This window comes from Silene latifolia, chromosome 9 (genome assembly GCF_048544455.1).
Source record: "Silene latifolia isolate original U9 population chromosome 9, ASM4854445v1, whole genome shotgun sequence".
Classification (NCBI taxonomy): domain Eukaryota; kingdom Viridiplantae; phylum Streptophyta; class Magnoliopsida; order Caryophyllales; family Caryophyllaceae; genus Silene; species Silene latifolia.
Window position 1 is genome coordinate 75,550,752 of NC_133534.1, and position 19,203 is coordinate 75,569,954.

Genomic DNA, 19,203 nt, shown 5'->3' on the forward strand with positions numbered 1-19,203 from the left:
GTTGTTGTTGCACTTCCAAATTTGGTGTTGCTACCACCATTGCCAAAGCTTTCTTTGTTTGGAGAGCTTTTTGTCTTTGAGAGAGAGCCTTTGCCTTTGGTGACTTTGTTGCTCCCTTTGTTCTTGCCATTTGATGAACTAACCAAGTAAAGAATCAAAAATCTTCAATTTGTAGAATGCCCAAATCGATCTTGAAGGTGAAAGGCTTTGCCTTTATGAGAACAAAAATCGACTCAAAGGTTGAAGATTTTGTGCTTGGGTTTGATTGTTATTGAAGATGGAGTGATTGATTTGTTGTTTGAAGGATGGTTTGATTTGATTTTGGTGAGTTTTGTTGAGGGTTTTTGTTTTTGTGATGGAGAGGATGAGGGTTTTGATGTTTTGGGTAGTGTTTATGAATGAATGAATGAATGAATGAAGGTGGGATGGGTATTTAAAGAACTCGGCAATTTCAAAACGCAGGGACAATCCGTGCGGATTGGGCGCAATCCGTGCGGATTCTACAGCTTCAAAATTTTCAAAATCCCGCCTAGAGACGGGCGGATTCTGGGGAATCCGCTCGGATTCTTTTTGGGGGACGGGCGGATTTCGTGCAGGACGGACGGATTTCTGTCCAGAGATTTTTCTTTGTTTTTCTTCAGCTTCAAGACGGGCGTCTTGTTCACAAGACGGACGGATTACGTTTCACGGGCGTCTTTCCGAAAAATCCGCTCGAATTCTTTGTGATCAAGAATTTTGCAATTTCAGCTCGGCTCGGACGGGCGTCTTCTCGGCAGGCGCTCGGATCTTCTTCGAGACGGGCGGATTCTCAGGAATCCGCTCGGATTGGTCCTTGTGTACACGGATTCAGTTCCATCCGTGCACAAACGCATTCCCTTATCATTCTTTCTTTCTTTCTTTCAAATCTTGTGTTCTTCATTGTGGGGGCACTACTAAGGCATGAATAGCCTAGGCAATTGCCATCCCCACACTAAGGTAAAGCACTACACATCAATTGAAATTGTTAATCCCTCCCTCACTTCTCTCTTTTCATGACAATTATTTTGATCAAAGTAAATAAAATCCCAAAATGACAAAAATATGCAATACAAAAATTGAAAAGTAAGTTAGGGAGTTGGAAATATTTACAAGTGGTGGTTTAGGGAGGACTCCACCAAACTCTCATTCTTTATGAGATGTCAAGGGGGCATGTTCAAGGTGTTGTTGATGTTGCTTAACACCTTGAAGAAGTAATCAAAAGCTTGTTCATTGTTATGGTAGAGGTCCTCAATAGACCGTGGCCCTTGTTGTTGATCATGATCGATGGCATGCCCAATGTAGGGATTAAAGATCCCTTCAAATTCGTCGTCCCAAAGACCACAAACTTCATTGAGTTGATCATTGAAAATCTCTTGCTTAGATGGAGACAACTCTCCCAATTTCTTCTCTTGGCCAATGAGGCCATCTTCTTCTTCCTTGGTTGATTTTGATGAGCTTTGCAAGCTCTCCTTGTCACAATTCACTTGCTCTTTGAATGGAGCATCTTCAATTTTCTTCCTCCATTGGAGTTCCGATTTCTTCCTTTCATCTTTCCGGCTATAATGATCAATCATGAAACATGGCTCATGCAAACGAGGAGCTCTCATGGTTTTATCAAGATTAAAAGTTATGCTTTCATCTCCCACTTCTAGAGTGAGCTCTCCATGTTTCACATCAATCACCGCACCCACGGTGTGTAGGAAAGGTCTTCCTAAGATGATTGGAATGTTGGAATCTTCCTCCATATCAACAATGACAAAGTCTACCGGGATGAAAAACTTCCCAATTCGCACGGGGACATCTTCCCATATCCCTAATGGTGTCTTCGTCGATCTATCAGCCATTTGAAGAGTGATATTGGTGCATTTAAGCTCTCCCATTCCCAACCTTTTACTCACCGAGTACGGCATGACACTCACACTAGCCCCTAGATCACATAAGGCTTTGTTGATCGTCGTGTCGCCAATGGTACACGGTATTGAGAAGCTTCCCGGATCCTTTAACTTTGGAGGTGAACTCCCTTGAAGTATTGCACTACTCACCTTAGTGAAGGCGATAGTCTCAAGTTTCCGGATCGACTTCTTCTTTGTGAGGATATCTTTCATGTACTTTGCATAGGCCGGAACGTGATTGATTAATTCCGTGAAAGGAATTGAGACTTCTAAATTCTTCACAATTTCCATGAACTTTCCAAGTTGATCATCAAATTTGGGCTTGGCTTGACGACTTGGAAAAGGAAGTCTAACCACAATGGGCTCCTTCTCTTTGGTTTTGTCTTCATTTTTCTTTGAACTTTCTTCTTTTGATGATTCCCCTTCTTTGGGACTTTGCACAACAACTTCATTCTCACTAGCTTTCACAACTTCATTCTCAACTTGCTCCTTCGGTGCTTCATATCTTGTACCACTTCTCAAGTGAATGGCACTAACCGTTTCATGTCTAGGGGGATTACTTTGAGGTGGTAATTGCCCCTTTTGTCTTTGTGAGCTTGAAGATGCTAGTTGGGTCAATTGTGTTTCCAACATCTTGGTGTGAGCTAGAATGTTGTTGATGGTGGTATCTTTTGCTTGGCTATCTTTTTGCATTTGAGTGAAAAATTCTTGTTGATTCTTTTGCATTTGGAGGACCGCTTTTTGGACATTAAAACCTTGGTCATTTTGGTGATTGTATGGATTTTGATTTTGGTAACCTGGGTTTTGATTGTAAAAGGGTCTTTGATTTTGATTTCTCATGGGTGGTGGAGTGTATGTTGTTTGAGGGTTTTGAACATTTTGGCTTTTGTATGAGAGATTTGGATGGAACTTGGTGTTTTCATTGTAAAAATTTGAATAAGGGGTACCACTTTTGTAAGCTTGGAAAGCATTAACTTGTTCGGTTGTTCCCCTACACTCGCTTGAGTCATGACCCAAAGTTCCACAATTCTCACATATCCCACTTGGGATTGATGAGGATGTCGTCATGGCATTGACATGATGCTTTGATGATTTTGAGTTTTCCTCAAGTCTAGCCATAGCTTGTTCAAACTTCAAGTTGATTGTCTCAATGTGAGCACTAAGTTGAGCACCCAATTGAGTAACGGAATCCACTTCATACTTTCCTCCTCTAGTAGCCTTGCGAGGCCTACTATATTGTGAATTATGGACCGCCATTTCCTCAATCTTGTTCCATGTTTGATTGTCATCAACTTCGGTGAACATTCCATTTGATCCCATATTGAGAATGTTCCTTGAATCTTCATATAAACCATTCCAAAATTGTTGCACTAAAAACCATTCGCTAAGTCCATGGTGAGGACATGAGCGACAAATACCTTTGAACCGCTCCCAAGCTTCATACAAAGATTCTTCATCCCTTTGCTTAAAACCCGTAATTTGAGCTCTTAGCATGTTAGTCTTTTCCGGTGGGTAGAATTTTTTGTAGAAAGCTAGAGCTAACTTCTTCCAAGAATCTATTCCAAGGGTGGCCTTATCAAGGCCCTTCAACCATTGCTTTGCGGTGCCGATTAACGAAAAAGGAAATAAGACCCATCTTATTTGGTCTTGAGTCACGCCCGTTTGAGAGATAGCTTCACAATAATCGCAAAAGGTTTCCATATGAGAATGAGGGTCCTCACTAGGCATTCCCCCGAATTGGCTCCTCTCAACTAGTTGGATGAAGGCGGACTTGGCAATAAAATTACCGGTGAGATGTTGTGGTGTAGGAGTACCATTTGGTAGATCCTCCTCGGTGGGTATAGAGTGTGACGAGAATTTAGGCATTGTAGGTGGATTTTGTGGGATATTGTTTAATGGGTTTTCTTCTCCTTCTATTGCGAAAGGATTGACAAACTCACTAGTGGGTTGAACAACTTCACCAACACCTCCCAAATTCCTCCTAACAAGTCTCCTATTATTCGTCAAGGTTCTTTCGATTTCACGGTCAAAAGGTAACAAATTTCTTTGTAACCTTCTAGACATGCAAAATATCAAACAACTCGAAAACAATTAGAACAAACCTTGAGGAGTTTTACTTCCCCAAGGTGAAAAAAGACACAACTAATAACAATAAAAGAAATCTTAAATCAATTAAACACCGTCCCCGGCAACGGCGCCATTTTTAATCGAGTCCATTTGGTGTTCACAATTAAGCATATGTGGTCGTTGGTCAATGGTCGATACAAAACACAATTTATACTCCACAAACAACTCTACAATTAGTAAAGAGGCAAGTAAAGGTCGGATCCCAAGGGACGGGTATTGAAATGAGAATTCTATTGTAACTAGTAGTGTCTAGGGGTGTCACAAATTGGGTTGATGTAGAAGGTTACTAAACTAAAATAACAATGAAGATAAACTAGCAAGATGAATAAAATAAGGGGGTGTAAACAATTGATTAAAGGCACTAGGGTGTCATGGGTTCATAGGGGAATCATGGGATATGATCATACAAACATGTTCTCAAGTTATAAGCAAGCAATTATTGTTGTGATGGATTGAGTTGGGTTATATCTTACAATCCTAGGAAAGTTTGGGTCCCGGAGCCAAATCGATTAGATTGTACAACACCTACAAGTCGACTTAATCTTTCCTACTTAACACATGCATGGTCTAACAAGACTCGAGTTGGGTTATGTCTTACAAGTCAAGTTGAAAGGATAGAAGATGATAGTAAATGCAAGGATTCATATGCTTAGCATTTCATCAAATATAACATGTGCATGTATTAAGATCAAAACAAGCAAGCAAATAAGATATGAAAGCATATTAATTTAAGCATGAATCATTCCCCATGTTGGTTTCCCCTAATCACCCATCAAACCCTAGCTAAGAGACTACTCACTCATTATCATATTGATCATGCTAGAAAGGTTGTCAATCATACTAACATAATGAAACATGATGAATAAATGAAAGTAATTAACAATAATTAAAAAGAGATTAAGAGATTATACCTACTAATGATTCCAATAATAAAGATGCAAAGAATAATAGAAGAACTTGATGATTGATGGAAGGTTGTCAATCTCCCAATAAACCCAATAATCTTCTAATTACCCAAAATAAAGGAAGAACAAGAGAGAGATTAAAGAACTAAAACTTGGATTAAAACTTGATTAATACTTGATTACAATATTGAAGAGAGATTTGATTGATATTAACTACACTAATTATTGATAAGAAGAACATGCTCCTCTAATTAGACTAATGGGGTATTTATAGTGAAAATTAGGGAGGATGCATTAGGGTTAACTAAGGGCTAAACTAGTAATTACACTTTTAAGTTGAGCAAGGAGACTCGGTATCTTCGAGAGAAGGGCTTCTCTAATCGTAGCTTGAAGAATGAAAACGTCTTTGTCTTGAAATCCGTGCGGATGGGAGTCGGGACGGCCGGATCTGGGCTGAGGAATCCGAGCGGATCCTTGGGCAAGACGCTCGGATTGGCGAGGGGGAATCCGAGCGGATTCCTTTGAGGGACGCTCGGATTGGGCTGGACGGACGGGCGGATTGTATACAATCCGTTCGGATTGTCTGGCAGCATCTTTTCTTCTTCTTTTCTTCCCTTTTCTTCATGAATTCCTTGGGGATTTCCTTGGGGACTCAAGGATCCTTTTCTCAACATTGCTCTTCTACTATAATATGTACAAAGGCCTTCTAGTCTTGTCTCTCCTTGATGCTTGGTCATTGAATACAATCAATTTAGTCTCGTTTTGCCATGAAAATGCAAGATTCTTACTCCTTTCCTACCAAGGGATCAAAATCTCAAAGAATATGCAAAACAAAGAACTAAAGATAAGAAATGACCCAAATAGGCACTAAAAAGCATGGAAACAATGGTAATTCGGGGGCTAAATATGCGCCAATTATGGTCGCATCAATATTCCAACATGAAAAGCATTCACTTGTTCACTTGTTCACCTACATTCACTTTGGTCATGTCCCAAAGTTCCACAACTCTCGCATACTCCACTTGGAATTGATGAAGATGCCACCATGGCATTAACATATTGCTTAGGTGATTTGGAGGCCTCTTCAAGTCTAGCCATAGCCTTCTCAAACTTCAAATAAATGGTGTCAATATGAGCACTAAGTTGAGCACCCAATTGAGTAATAGAGTCCACTTCATGCTTTCCTCCTCTACTAGCCTTCCGAGGTCTACTATATTGTTAGTTATGGACCGCCATTTCCTCAATCTTGTTCCATGTTTGATTATCATCAACTTCGGTAAACATACCATTTGATCCCATATTGAGAATGTTTCGGGAGTCTTCATATAGGCCGTTCCAAAATTGTTGTACAAGGAACCACTCGCTAAGTCCATGGTGTGGACAAGATCGACAAGTATCCTTCAATCTCTCCCATGCTTCATACAAAGAATCCTCATCCCTTTGTTTGAACCTAGTGATTTGGGCTCTCAACATGTTAGTCTTTTCCGGAGGATAGCATTTCTTGTAGAAAGCAAGTGCCAATTTCTTCCAAGAGTCAATACCAAGAGTATCCTTGTCTAGGCTCTTCAACCATTGTTTCGTGGAACCAATCAAATAATAAGGAAATAACACCCATCAAATTTGGTCTTGAGTCACTCCGGTTTGAGAAATCGCATCTTAATAGTCACAAAACGTCTCCATATGAGAATGAGGGTCTTCACTAGGAATCCCCCCAAATTGACTTCTCTCAACTAATTCTATAAATGCGGATTTTGCAATGAAATTACCGGTTAAGTGTTGTGGGGTAGGAGTACCATTTTGTAGGTTCTCCTCGGTTGGTACAGAATGTGATGAAAATTTAGGCATTGTGGGTTGATTTTGTGGTTGGTTATGTGTTGGGTTATCCTCTCCCTGTCTTGCAAATGGGTTGATGAACTCAATGTTATTTGGTTGAATGTCCACAATCTCACCAATACCTCTCAAAGTATTTCTAGCAAGTCTTTTATTGTTTGTCAAAGTTCTTTCAATTTCAAGATCAATGGGTAACAAGTTAACCCGTGATCTCCTAGACATGCAAAATATGAAACAACTTGAAAACAATTAGAACAAACCTTGAGGAGTTTGAGTTCCCCAAGGTAAAGAAAGACACAACTAAAAAAAATAAAAGAAAATCAAATCAAGTTAACACCATCCTCGGCAACGGCGCCATTTTTGGTGGGATTCGGTTTTGTTACTCGTCGTCAAAAGTTACCTAGACCAAAACAATATTTATTACTTCACAAACTACTATACTCTTAGTAAAAAGGTAAGTAAAGGTCGGATCCCAAGGGACGGGTATTGATGTAGGATTTTCGATTGCAAATGGTTATGTCTAAGGGTGTCACAATTTGGGTTGAGGTAGGAGATCAACTAAACTAATCAACAATATAAAAGCAAAGCAATGAAAACAAGCAAGATGATTAAAACGAGTTGTAAACAATTGATTGAAAGCACTAGGGTGTCATGGGTTCATAGGGGATTCATGGGATTTGATCATACAAACATGTTCTCTACTAGATGCAAGCACTTATTGTTGTGATGGGGTCGAGTTAGTGTATATCTTACAATCCCTAAGAAGGTTTGGGTCCCGGAGGCGAATCGATTAGATTGTACAACACCTACAAGTCGACTTAATCCTTCCTATCCAACTATATGCATGGTCTAATGAGACTCGAGTTGGTTTATGTCTTACAAGTCTTATTGAAAAGGTAAGTGATGGGTAAAAAATGTAAGGATTCATAGGCTCGCATTTCATCAAACATAACATGTGCATAAGTTGGAATCACAACAAGCAAGCAAATTAATTATGAAAACATATTAGATTAAGCATGAATCAATCCCCATGTTGGTTTCCCCTAATTCCCATTAACCCTAGTTAAGGAAACTACTCACTCATTATCAAGTTTAACATGCTAACAAGGTTGTCAATCATACTAGCAAGGCATAACATGATGAACAAATGAAGATGATTAACAATAATTAAAAAGGGATTAAGAGAGAATTATACCTATAAAGATGATTCCAAATAATAAAGCAAAGAATAATAGAACTACTTGATGATTGATGGAAGGTTGTCAACCCTGCAAATAAACCCAAATAATCTTCTAAGTAACCAAAATAAATGATGAACAATAGAGAAATTAACGAAAGATTAAGAAATGAGATTTGTATTAATGCTAAATTAAGAATTGATTACAAGATTAAGAGAGTATTGAGACTTGATTAAGATAAGATTAAGATCCTTATAAGATGACATGCTAATCTAGGTAGTACAATTGGGTATTTATACTAGAGATTAGGTATAAGGATTAGGGTTACTAAGGGCTTAAATGACTATTAAGACCCTTAAGAAAAGTTGAGGAAGTGCTCCTCTCCAAGGAGATGCTTATCTCCGTTTTGGTAGTCTTCAAGAAATCTGCGCGTCCCGAGCTTCTAGGCAGTAAGCACGGTGGGTTCTGCAAGGGAATCCGAGTGGATTAGGGGAGAGACGCTCGGATCTGTTGGCCTCAAGACGAGCGTCTTGGCATCGGGACGGTCGGATTGGTGGGCAGGGAGACGCTCGTCCTGGGTAGGGAGACGCTCGGATCGAGGGTCAGCACTTTTCTTTTCTTCTTTCCTCAACAATCCTCGGGGATCTTGTTGGGGATGCAAGTATCCTCTCATCATTGCCCAATCTACTTTATTATCTACATAGGCCTTCTAGTATCGTCTTCCCTTTGATGCTTGGTCATTGAATTTGATCAATTTAGCTCCATTTTGCCATGAAAATGCAAGGTTTGCACTCCTTTCCTACCAAGGGAACAAAACCTCAAGGAATATGCAAAACGGGAAACTAAAGATAGTAAATTACCCAATTATGCAATAAAAAGCATAGGAACGAGGCTAATTCGGGGACGAAATATGCTTAAGTATAAGTCACATCACAACTATTATACGTGTTTTTAATTAATTGAAACACAAAAAGAGATGAATATTATTACCTTGAAGGATTGGCAAGTAAAGATGAAGAAATTAACAAGTAAAACACCAAGATTCAAGCACCCAATAACAAGGATTAAGGCAACTAGAGAGAGATATAGAGATTAGGGTTTTGTGAATGAAAACAATGAAGAAGAAAAGAACAGGGAGAAGGGTTATGAATCCCGAAAATCCCTGCGTACTGTTCACTTACTCGATCGAATAAGTGGGTTACTCGATCGAGTGGCCTCTACTCGATCGAGTTGGAGCTACTCGGTCGAGTTTCCGCTGTCAGATCCAACTTTGTCGGTGCTATAGCTTCCTAACTAGATCGAATGAGGTCTACTCGATAGCGTAAATACTCTTACTCGGTTGGGAAAGAATAAGAATGAGGTCAAAAGTTACGAGTTTGAGTAACGGTTCCTGCAAAAGAACAACTCGTGTCGATTCCAAAGTAAATTCTGAAATCGTCACAGATTATTATATTCATTCACGACATATTACCACTACTCAAATACAATGCAACGGTTTCATTCAGCCATGATACATATTAGTTCACTCTATTACAAACATTACGAAACCAATTGACTACACTAATAACTTCCTCATGCATACATTCAACAAATTTCATTACCTCTAATCACGCATTTGTAACTTCAACAATACAACTTATAATCATATCACTCTAAGCATTCATCTAACATTTAACCATCCTTTATCGTTCAAGCTTACTAATAATTTAACCATGTCACAACAAATTACCAGCTAGATTACTCGACTTAAACTTGCCATATCACGGAAGCATTCAACCGTTCATCCATCACATTTACCAAATACTACTTGACAAACGTTGCAACTAATTCAAACTTACTACTTACTATCATCACCACTTGCAAGACTCACAACTCCTTTATAACCAACACGCATAGAACGATTTATAATACGCTACTATCACCACATCACACAACACTGTCACGTACTATAAACATTCCACCACTTCCATTACTTTCATACACATTTCAACTCAACTACATACGTACACAGTTCCTCATCACAATCACACATACTAACATTAACAGAGACTCCATCACCAATATTCTAATGTAACCATTATACACTAAGCACATAATTCCCGGCTCCATATCCCATAACCGGTGACTGGCTTAAGCATAATGGGGCCATGATTTTGAAATGACGGCGCCTACTCACCCAAAATCTAGCATCAGCTGGGGAACCCAATATACATACAACAGGTTCATTTTATTATACGCATTACGTTTATTAGGCTCATTTGTTACAGGTTCCAAAATCGTCGCTCTGATACCACTTTGTAACACCCCCATATACCAAGGAGCCTTAATAAGACCTTCCCTAGCATGTAACGGCGTTACCATCTTGGTTGCCCGAGGATAGTAATAATTAAATGTCGATAAAAGAACAATTAAGTTATATTACAAGTGATTACAAACAACAGACGGTACAAAAGGAACAACTCAAAACCACTATCTACTAAGTGAACTACTTCTGTCATGACTCGTGATAGACTCGTCCCTCCAAGCACCCAGCTATCATCTAAACAACACCTGGTAAGATTGACTGCTCATCATAGAGGATCACGGCAGACACAACAGAAACAAAACCACACAAGGTCAGCAGCTCAGGAAACTGACACACAATCACAGACACCAAAACAGGCACAACAATACACACACACACACACACACCACATCTCCTCCAATCAATCTTCGTCACCGACTGTCCACTGGACCAGCCCTGCCAGTGGAGGACTGCAGCCATTCTCACCTAAGCCCCACTCATCATACCGAGCGATAAACGCAAGTCCATTAATGTGCATATCCCCTCCCGTGGCGGGTTCACGGAGGGCGAACTACGGGCGTGAAGCCACTCCCGCAAGTGACTCCACTCAACTGAGGATGCACCAATAGAACCATAGACAAACAATCACAATCAGCTGCACCACAACAACGATAATCAAAACAACACGACATCAACCGATTATCACAATCAACCAACCATACCGACATTAATCAACCAAACCACATCAAAGACACTCTAGACAACCAACAGTACTGAGTAAGCGAACCTACCTTTAGCGCACCGCAACGATTCCACGTCCGATCACTTGGTACCAAACAACCAAGCAACACACCTATACAAACAGTACAAGCATATATCACTATCACTGCAACCCTAACTGAAAACAACGATGATGATGACGATGACGATAACATACCTATGCATAGCAACCCTATGTCAAGACCGCTACCTGACTCAAGCATCCCATCCCTATGATGTAAGCATCCTCAAGTTAAGGGCTATGGTGAAGGAGAGGGAGAGTAACGGCATCTAGGTTTAGGAAATGAAGTGCGGAAATGATTTGGGGTTTCACGATTATCGATTTATAAATCCCCGCTGCAAACTCATTACTCATTCGAGTAACTAACTTACTCGATCGAGTGACCCCTACTCGATCGAGCTCCCAAACTACTCGATCGAGTAGGCTCAGCTAGATCGAGTCCTATACAAAACACAGCTCACATCGTCAAAAGGCATCGCCCGTAAGGTTTCCCAAGGTCAAGATCGGTGTCTAAGGTCAGTCAACGTCGGTCAATGGGTCCCTAAAAGGACGGGTATTACAGGGACCTTCTCACATAAAATAGTTTTATACTTGAATTTGTTCTAAAAAATCTAATATCTCAAAAACATTACTAGTGTAGTAATAATAATTCTATTAGAATAAATTTAAGGTTACTAGTAATATTATCTAGTTAATAATATTATTAGTGTTAAGGGTAAGTCTTGGGTGCAACTAAGAAGAGTGTTTCTATACTTGAAACTTGAAGATCTTGGAGGATCATCCCAATATTATTAAGCTCAAGAACAAGGTTAGGAAGGTGTCCTACCTTGTGCTTAAATAAATCAGTCCACCATTTAGTAAGGATAAATCCATTTTCTCTTTATTTCATTTATTTATACATTGCATGCACTAGATCTTGTAAATCTAAATTACCAAGTAATTTAGAGACTAATTAGATGAGTCTAATTAGGGGTTTATGAACCTAACAGGCTTTGAATGAAGAGTGTAGCACACTCCTTTTAAACAAAATGTCACATAAGCTTGGTGAGCCGGGAAGTTTCTCTATACTTTGTGTAGTTGACGGTGTCCCCATATCTAGAGCTATATGTGATTTAGGAGCTAGTGTAAGTGTGCTTCCCTTGAAAGTTTCTAAGAGAATTGGTATGTATGATTTGGTCCCGACAAGCATGACTCTCTAATTGGCGGATAGGTCCGTCAAACGCTCTTGGGGGTACTTAAGGACATACCCGTCAAGGTTGGAAAATATTTGATTTCCACCGTCTTTGTTATCCTCGATATTCCAAAGGATAGCCGCGCCCCCATCATCCTCGGTAGGCCATTCTTTGCTACCGATGGAGTGTTGATCGACGTGAAAGATGGGCGGCTAACCTTCAGAATAGAGGGTGATAAAGTTGAATTTAACCTTCCTAATCTTGTGAAAGGACCAAAGTTAAACCAAGAATGCACACTTGAAGTCATTGATGAAGTAGTTGAGGAAGTGACTAGGGAAGAGTCGGAAATGCAAGAAGCCTTCCAAATTGCCATCCATGATGACGAGATGGATGAAGATCATGAAGTTAATGATAAAAAAGTTGAGGGCTTACTATCTCCTAAGGTAAAACTCAAAACTTTGCCTCCCTCACTTAAGTGAGAGACTTACCCGATTATCATCAACTAGTTTTTGAACCCGTGTACTGCACGGGTGATAACGTAAAGTATTATTAAAAGTAAACTTACGTGCTTTTTGAATTTAGTAAATTACAAATTAAACTTTAGAAAATGGTCTACCCATACACTTTTTATAAGTTTATGTTGCTTAATTGTGAAGTATTCTGCTTTTTTTTTTTCCTTGATTTTTTAACTTATGAAAAGCAAAATCTGAAAAGTAAATATAAAATTATTGTAGATTTCATAACCTGTTTATTTACGCAATATACATTTAATTTGACTCATTGTTGTACGTTTTATATCATATTACCCCGCTTGTTAATTCTTCTCTCAATTATTTTTTCCTTTTCTCTCATCATTGACTTGACAACCTTGAAACCCACCAACAGACCTTTCATCACAATGATGACTGCACTGCACTAAACACCTTGAACCACAACGTCCCTCTCAACTCATATCTCAGCAGCCCCCACAACTAACCATCACACTATAATCCATATCATACGTCCTCCAACTACTCATCCCTCCTCTTGCCTCCATCATCTTCTACGTCCGCCCGGCCCCACCCCATGCGTGACTCCCAACCCTTCTCGTAACCTTATTCAACTCCCCAGTCCATCATTACCTACCCATCGTGACCCATCTCCTATCACGACCTCCCACCATTAACACCACCCATTCATTCTCTATTTACTAACATGTTATTTACTCATTATCTTTCAATGTCGTAATGTTATGCATTAATTGTTAGATAATTTTTTGAAGTCACTTCAATTTATATAAATTGAAAATAATATGAAGTATTTAAATTGATTTTTTAATATTTTTTTTTAATGAATCTATATTATCTATTAATTACTCATGATTAGATATATTTTATGGAATTGGTTGAGAAGAATCACAATAATCATTTATGCATTAATGGTCATTCATTAATAAACGCAATTGCACCATGAGTTCTTCATTTTCCATATCATTCTTTCTTCATTCCTTTGTCCATTGTTTCGGGTGCACTATGATGGCTCGGTTATCCTAGGCAATTGCTATCCCCACACCAGGTCAAACACTACACATCAAAACACATTAAAATACCTCCCTCACTTTCTCTCATGATGAAAATCTTGATCAAAGTATAAAAATAATGTAAATCCAAGGGAATGACAAAAATGCAATACAAGAAGTAAAATGCATGTTAAGGGTTAGAATATTTACAAATGGCGGTTTAGGGAGGACTCCACCAAACTCTCACTCTTGAATGAGATGTCAAGGAGGCATAGCCAAGGTGTTGTTGATGTTGCTCAACACCTTGTAAAAGTAGTCAAAGGCTTGTTCATTGTCATTATAAAGATCTTGCATAGAGCTTTGCACATTGTGTTCTTCATGGTGGTGACTCGAGTCAAGATGGTCACCAAAGCCCTAGTCTATAACATTGCCGATGTAGGGATTGACTAGTCCTTCGAATTCGTCATCCAATAGACCACATAATTTATTAGCTTGCTCTCCATTGATGTTATGATTTGATGAAAGCAACTCCTATTTCTTGTTGTCATGGCCAATGAGGCCTTCTTCCTTTCTTGGCATGATTGGTGGTGAGCTATTCAAGCTCTAATTGTTGACGAAATTTTCTTGCTCTCCGGATAGAGCATCTTGAAGATTATCCATTTTCTTCTTCCATATGGGTGGTGATTCTTTACCCATAGCTTGATCTTTGCATTGAGATGCCAACTTTTTCCTATCACTTTCTCGGCTCTAATGGTCCATCATGAAACATGGCTCATGTAGTCGGGGAGCTCTCATTGTTTTGTCAAGATTAAAAGTGATTGTCTCATCCCCCACTTCAAGTGTAAGCTCTCCATGTTTCACATCAATTACCGCTCCCACGATATGCAAGAAAGGTCTTCCTAAAATGATAGGAATGTTGGAATCCTCCTCCATGTCTACAATGACAAAGTCTGGGTTACTAATTGGTGGAATACTAAGAAATTTGAAACTTTTTTGAATGATATTCAAGAAAAGAGTTTTCTAGAAAAATTCATGGAATTAGAAGAGCTGCGCTTGTTGGACGAAATGGTAAAGGAATACCCGGAAACGCATCTAAAAAAACTTCGTATCGGAATCCACAACGAAACGATTCAATTTATCAAGATGTATAATGAGGATTGTATCCATATGATTTTCTAATTCTTGACAATTATAATATGTTTCTTTCTTCTAAGCAGTTATTCTATTCTGGCAAATAAAGAACTTATTTTTATTAATTCTTGGGTTCAGGAATTCCTATATAACTTAAGTGACACAATAAAAGCTTTTTCTATTCCGTTATTAACGGATTTATGTATTGGATTTCATTCGCCCCACGGTTGGGAACTAATGATTGGCTCTATCTACAAAGATTTTGGATTTGATCATAATGATCAAATTATATCGGGTCTTGTTTCGACTTTTCCAGTCATTCTTGATACAATTTTTAAATATTGGATTTTCCACTATTTAAATCGTGTATGCCCATCACTTGTAGTGATTTATCAACCGGGATGAAGAACTTGCCAATTCTTACGGGCACATCCTCCCATACCCCTAAAGGTATCTTTGTTGATCGATCCGCCATTTGAAGAGTAATGTTATTGCACTTGAGCTCTTCCATTCCTAACCTCTTGCACACCGAGTATGACATGACACTTACACTTGCTCCAAGGTCACATAATGCTTTGTTGATTGTAGTGTCGCCAATGGTGCATTGAATGGAGAAACTTCCCAGATCTTTGAGTTTTGGAGGGGAACTTCCTTGAAGAATAGCACTACTCACTTTAGTGAATGCAATAGTCTTCAGAGTCCGGATGGATTTCTTTTTGGTAAGAATGTCTTTCATGTACTTTGCATAGCCTGGAACATGATTAATCAATTCCGTGAATGGGATTGAGACTTCTAAGTTCTTCACAATTTCCATGAACTTTCCAAGTTTTTCATCAAACATAAGCTTAGCTTGAAGACTTGGGAATGGAAGTCTAATCACAATAGGCTCTTTTTCCTTAGCCTTCTCTTCATTCTTCTTCTTTGAAACTTCATTGGTGTTGGGTTCTTCTTCCTTAGAGTTCTCCACAACTCTTTGCTTGTTACTAGCATCCACAATATCTTCATTAATTGGCTTCTTTGGCCCTTCATACCTTGTACAACTCCTCAAATGGATGGCACTAACCGATTCATGTCTTGGGGGATTACTTTGAGGTGGTAATTGCCCACCTTGTCTTTGAGAGCTAGAAGATGCTAATTGAGACAATTGGGTTTCCAACATCTTGGTGTGGGCAAGTATGTTGTTGATGGTGATGTCTTTGGCTTGGCTATCTTTTTGCATTTGGGTGAAAAATTCTTGTTGGTTCTTGTTTAGGTATTTTTTACCAAGTTGATTGATTAGGGTCAATGCAGTCTTACTCGTTGGTTGATTGTATGATCGTCCGTATGTTTAATAAATAAATAGAGAAATAAAGTGCATAATGTGTTCGAAATCTATATCTCATTATACAACATATTCTTATATGTTACAAATTAATTTAGTCATGAAATTAATTTAGATCTTATGCATGCAAACTAAATAAGAAGAGATAAGAAAATCGATTTCTCACCATCTAAATTTCGGTCATCATATGGGCACCAACAAGATCTCCTTCTTGTTAGTTCTTGAGCTTTTCAATAATGGATGAACATTCATGACTTCAAAATAGAAGCCCTCCAATTAGTAGCACCCAAGACTATCCCAAAATCCCACAAACTAATATGTACTATATATTTGTAATGTGGTTTACCTTAAAATTGATTACTAATACTCATATACTACTACTAGTATTATTAGTTATTGATTTATACAAATTAGATTCATAAAACTTGATTTAATGATGAACAAGAGAGAGAAGTTTATGTTTTGTTTAAACATAAGAGAATGAATGAATAATTGAGAAAAATTCTCTAAAAACCTCCTCCATAAAACCGGTGGCCTCTATGGTCTATGGACCATTTTTCTTTTTCTTTTTGTCTTCACAAGACAAATGTGTAAGCCTTTGTCTATAGTCATGTCACTATCAAGCATATTAGACAAATGAATAAGACAAATGGAAAAAGACAAAACTTCTAACACTTGCCCACCAATTTCGGTTTATATGTGTAATATGGAGTCCATTTTATTTTTGTCAATTGTACAATTGTATGTCATGTGACATGTGACATGTCCTATGTCATGTTTTAATTTAAAATGCATATTTAACAAATTAAATATCATTTACAAATTAAATAAATCACATTTAATAAATTGACTAGTAATTCAAAATTACTTTCACAGAAAATGGTCATTTAATTACTAGTTAGTATAATTCACAACATCTTGTAATTATAACTAACTTATCATTCTCAATTCGCGTGTTTCGCAATCACCGATTAATTTTAGTAATATAACTTCTTAAATTACTAAATAAAATCTTATTTAATCACATTATAATAAAATGTCATTTTCTCTCTTATGATAATAATTTGTTCAATTTTAAGGAATTAATTAATCTGTATCGGCATACAATTAATTAACCTTTTCAATTAAGGGAATCGTCCTTTAGGTGTGACCTCAAGGGATCAACTGATCACCACCATCGCACGACAGTAATGTCAAACTCTAGCCAGCCAATCATTACCGATATGTGTGGACCAGTTGACTATATATGTAATGTATCATCCCTTTCGTATTCGTGGTATGAGATTTAAATATGTGATCAATATGATCGACAATTGTGATCGCATTATTATCGGGGACACTTACTCCAACATAATGTAAATTGACACGTGAGATTTGGTGACGCGGAAAACCCAATGTGGGAACAACCGCAGGAGGGACGGTACCCTGCCAAATATTGCACTATACTTGAATAGGAGGATGATTACAATTGAGGCGCAAGGCTAATCCTGCTGGCCCTAGGCGTCTGGCCTGCAAGATCTTGAACGGATGTATATATGAGTATAGTAATGTGCTAATGCCGTGGTGCTGATGTGCTCTTGAATGCGAATATGTGAATGTCCTTCTTGATTCGCTTCCTTGGCTATTTATAGGGTGAGAACCCTAGATATGTCCTACTTTGATTATGGAAAGGGAATATAATTTCCATAAGAACTCTTTCCATACTTGGCCACCTTCCCCAATTCTCCCTGATCTCCCTAACTTCTTCCTAACTTCTCCCTAACTTCCCTTTCCTTAATCCAGACGCCTTCTATGATGGGCTCCTGATCTTCCTTTAGCCCGTTTCCCTTTCGGGCTTCCTTCCTCCTTATTACTCCTCCCTTAGCCTTTTATTTTATTAAATGGGCCTTCCTTAATGTGTTATTTTTAGCCCAAATAGTTTGCCCCAAATTTCTTGTGAAGTACGCTTTAAGGTGTCGAGCAAGGAATTTACGTAATCGTATGCCAAAACCCTAAGCCGTCTTTTGCACTCCTTCTCATGCAATCCATCACGTCAGCCGCCCTATTCCTCTTTTCTCGCACCCTACTCCCTCTCTCCTCTTTATAACCCCAACTCCCACTTTGTACTTTCATTTACTCCAACCCATTTTAAAAAAGATTCTTCTCTCTAAACCCACAACCTTCCTTCTTCTTCATTTTGCCGGCTTCACTGTTCCACTCCCCTCCGTCTCTTTCACCAGGTATTTCTTCCTCCTTTTCTTCTTTAATTTCCATTTTCTCTCTCCACCATGGGTAAAAATCGACAATCTTCATCAACCTCTACACCTGCTGACCGTAATCTCGACCCAACCTTTCCTTCTCGGGGACTTTTTAAACATCCCCACGACTGTGACTCCGCTTTGACTCCGACCGACATTCCTACGATCAAAAGTCTGCTTGGTCTTGGTGACGCGGTGGATATTGCCATCCCTGAACCGGGACAGAAAGCTGACGCCCTCCGTCCAGGGTGGGTTAGTTTTTATCTGTACCCATTTAGATACGGCCTCCGTTTTCCTTTCCTTAAACTCATCCAAGGCTTCATCTTTACCAACAACTTCGCCATGGCACAAATGTCTGTTGCCATCTGGAGGGTTCTTCTCTATTCTCTGGCCGCCGATCAGAACACTGGTAAACCTGTCACTCTGGGCGATCTAGCCCATATGTACAACATCAGATCCCTGGGCAGGGGTCAATTCTCATTCCGGGGCCGTGGAGAGGCTCCCTTCAAACACGTGTCCAAATCCCGTGATGAGAAATGGTTTGAGGACTTCTTTTTTGTGAGGAAGGACTCCATCCTGCCTCCTGCTGATTACATCTTCGAGAAATGGGTTCTAACTTCGAGTAAATAGCCTTCCTATCACCTGATTTATTTTATCTTGCCGCTTACTAGCTTACTTCATCGTCTTCGTGCAGGCCCCTGTGACCTGACCCGCATTGGTGCCAAGATCCCTGCCTACAGCAAATTGTTCAGTATCTCTGAGTCTGAGAGAAAGTTCCCAGACCTGCTCCGTGGTTTTTCACCTGCCTCTTCCTACAACCCTCCTCAGT

The 19,203-nt window shown here is 39.0% G+C and overlaps 2 non-coding genes and 1 pseudogene across 2 annotated transcripts; all 3 read left to right on the forward strand.

Moving 5' to 3' along the window:
- Window positions 1–3,297: 3,297 nt before the first annotated feature.
- On the forward strand, window positions 3,298–3,404 carry LOC141602787 (small nucleolar RNA R71). The gene has a single exon (XR_012524696.1). It is a non-coding gene; the product is annotated as a small nucleolar RNA R71 (small nucleolar RNA).
- Window positions 3,405–6,308: 2,904 nt separating this feature from the next.
- Window positions 6,309–6,415, forward strand: LOC141603497 (small nucleolar RNA R71). The gene has a single exon (XR_012525368.1). It is a non-coding gene; the product is annotated as a small nucleolar RNA R71 (small nucleolar RNA).
- Window positions 6,416–12,043: 5,628 nt separating this feature from the next.
- LOC141601227 (potassium/proton antiporter CemA-like) lies at window positions 12,044–15,221 on the forward strand (annotated as a pseudogene).
- Window positions 15,222–19,203: the final 3,982 nt, after the last annotated feature.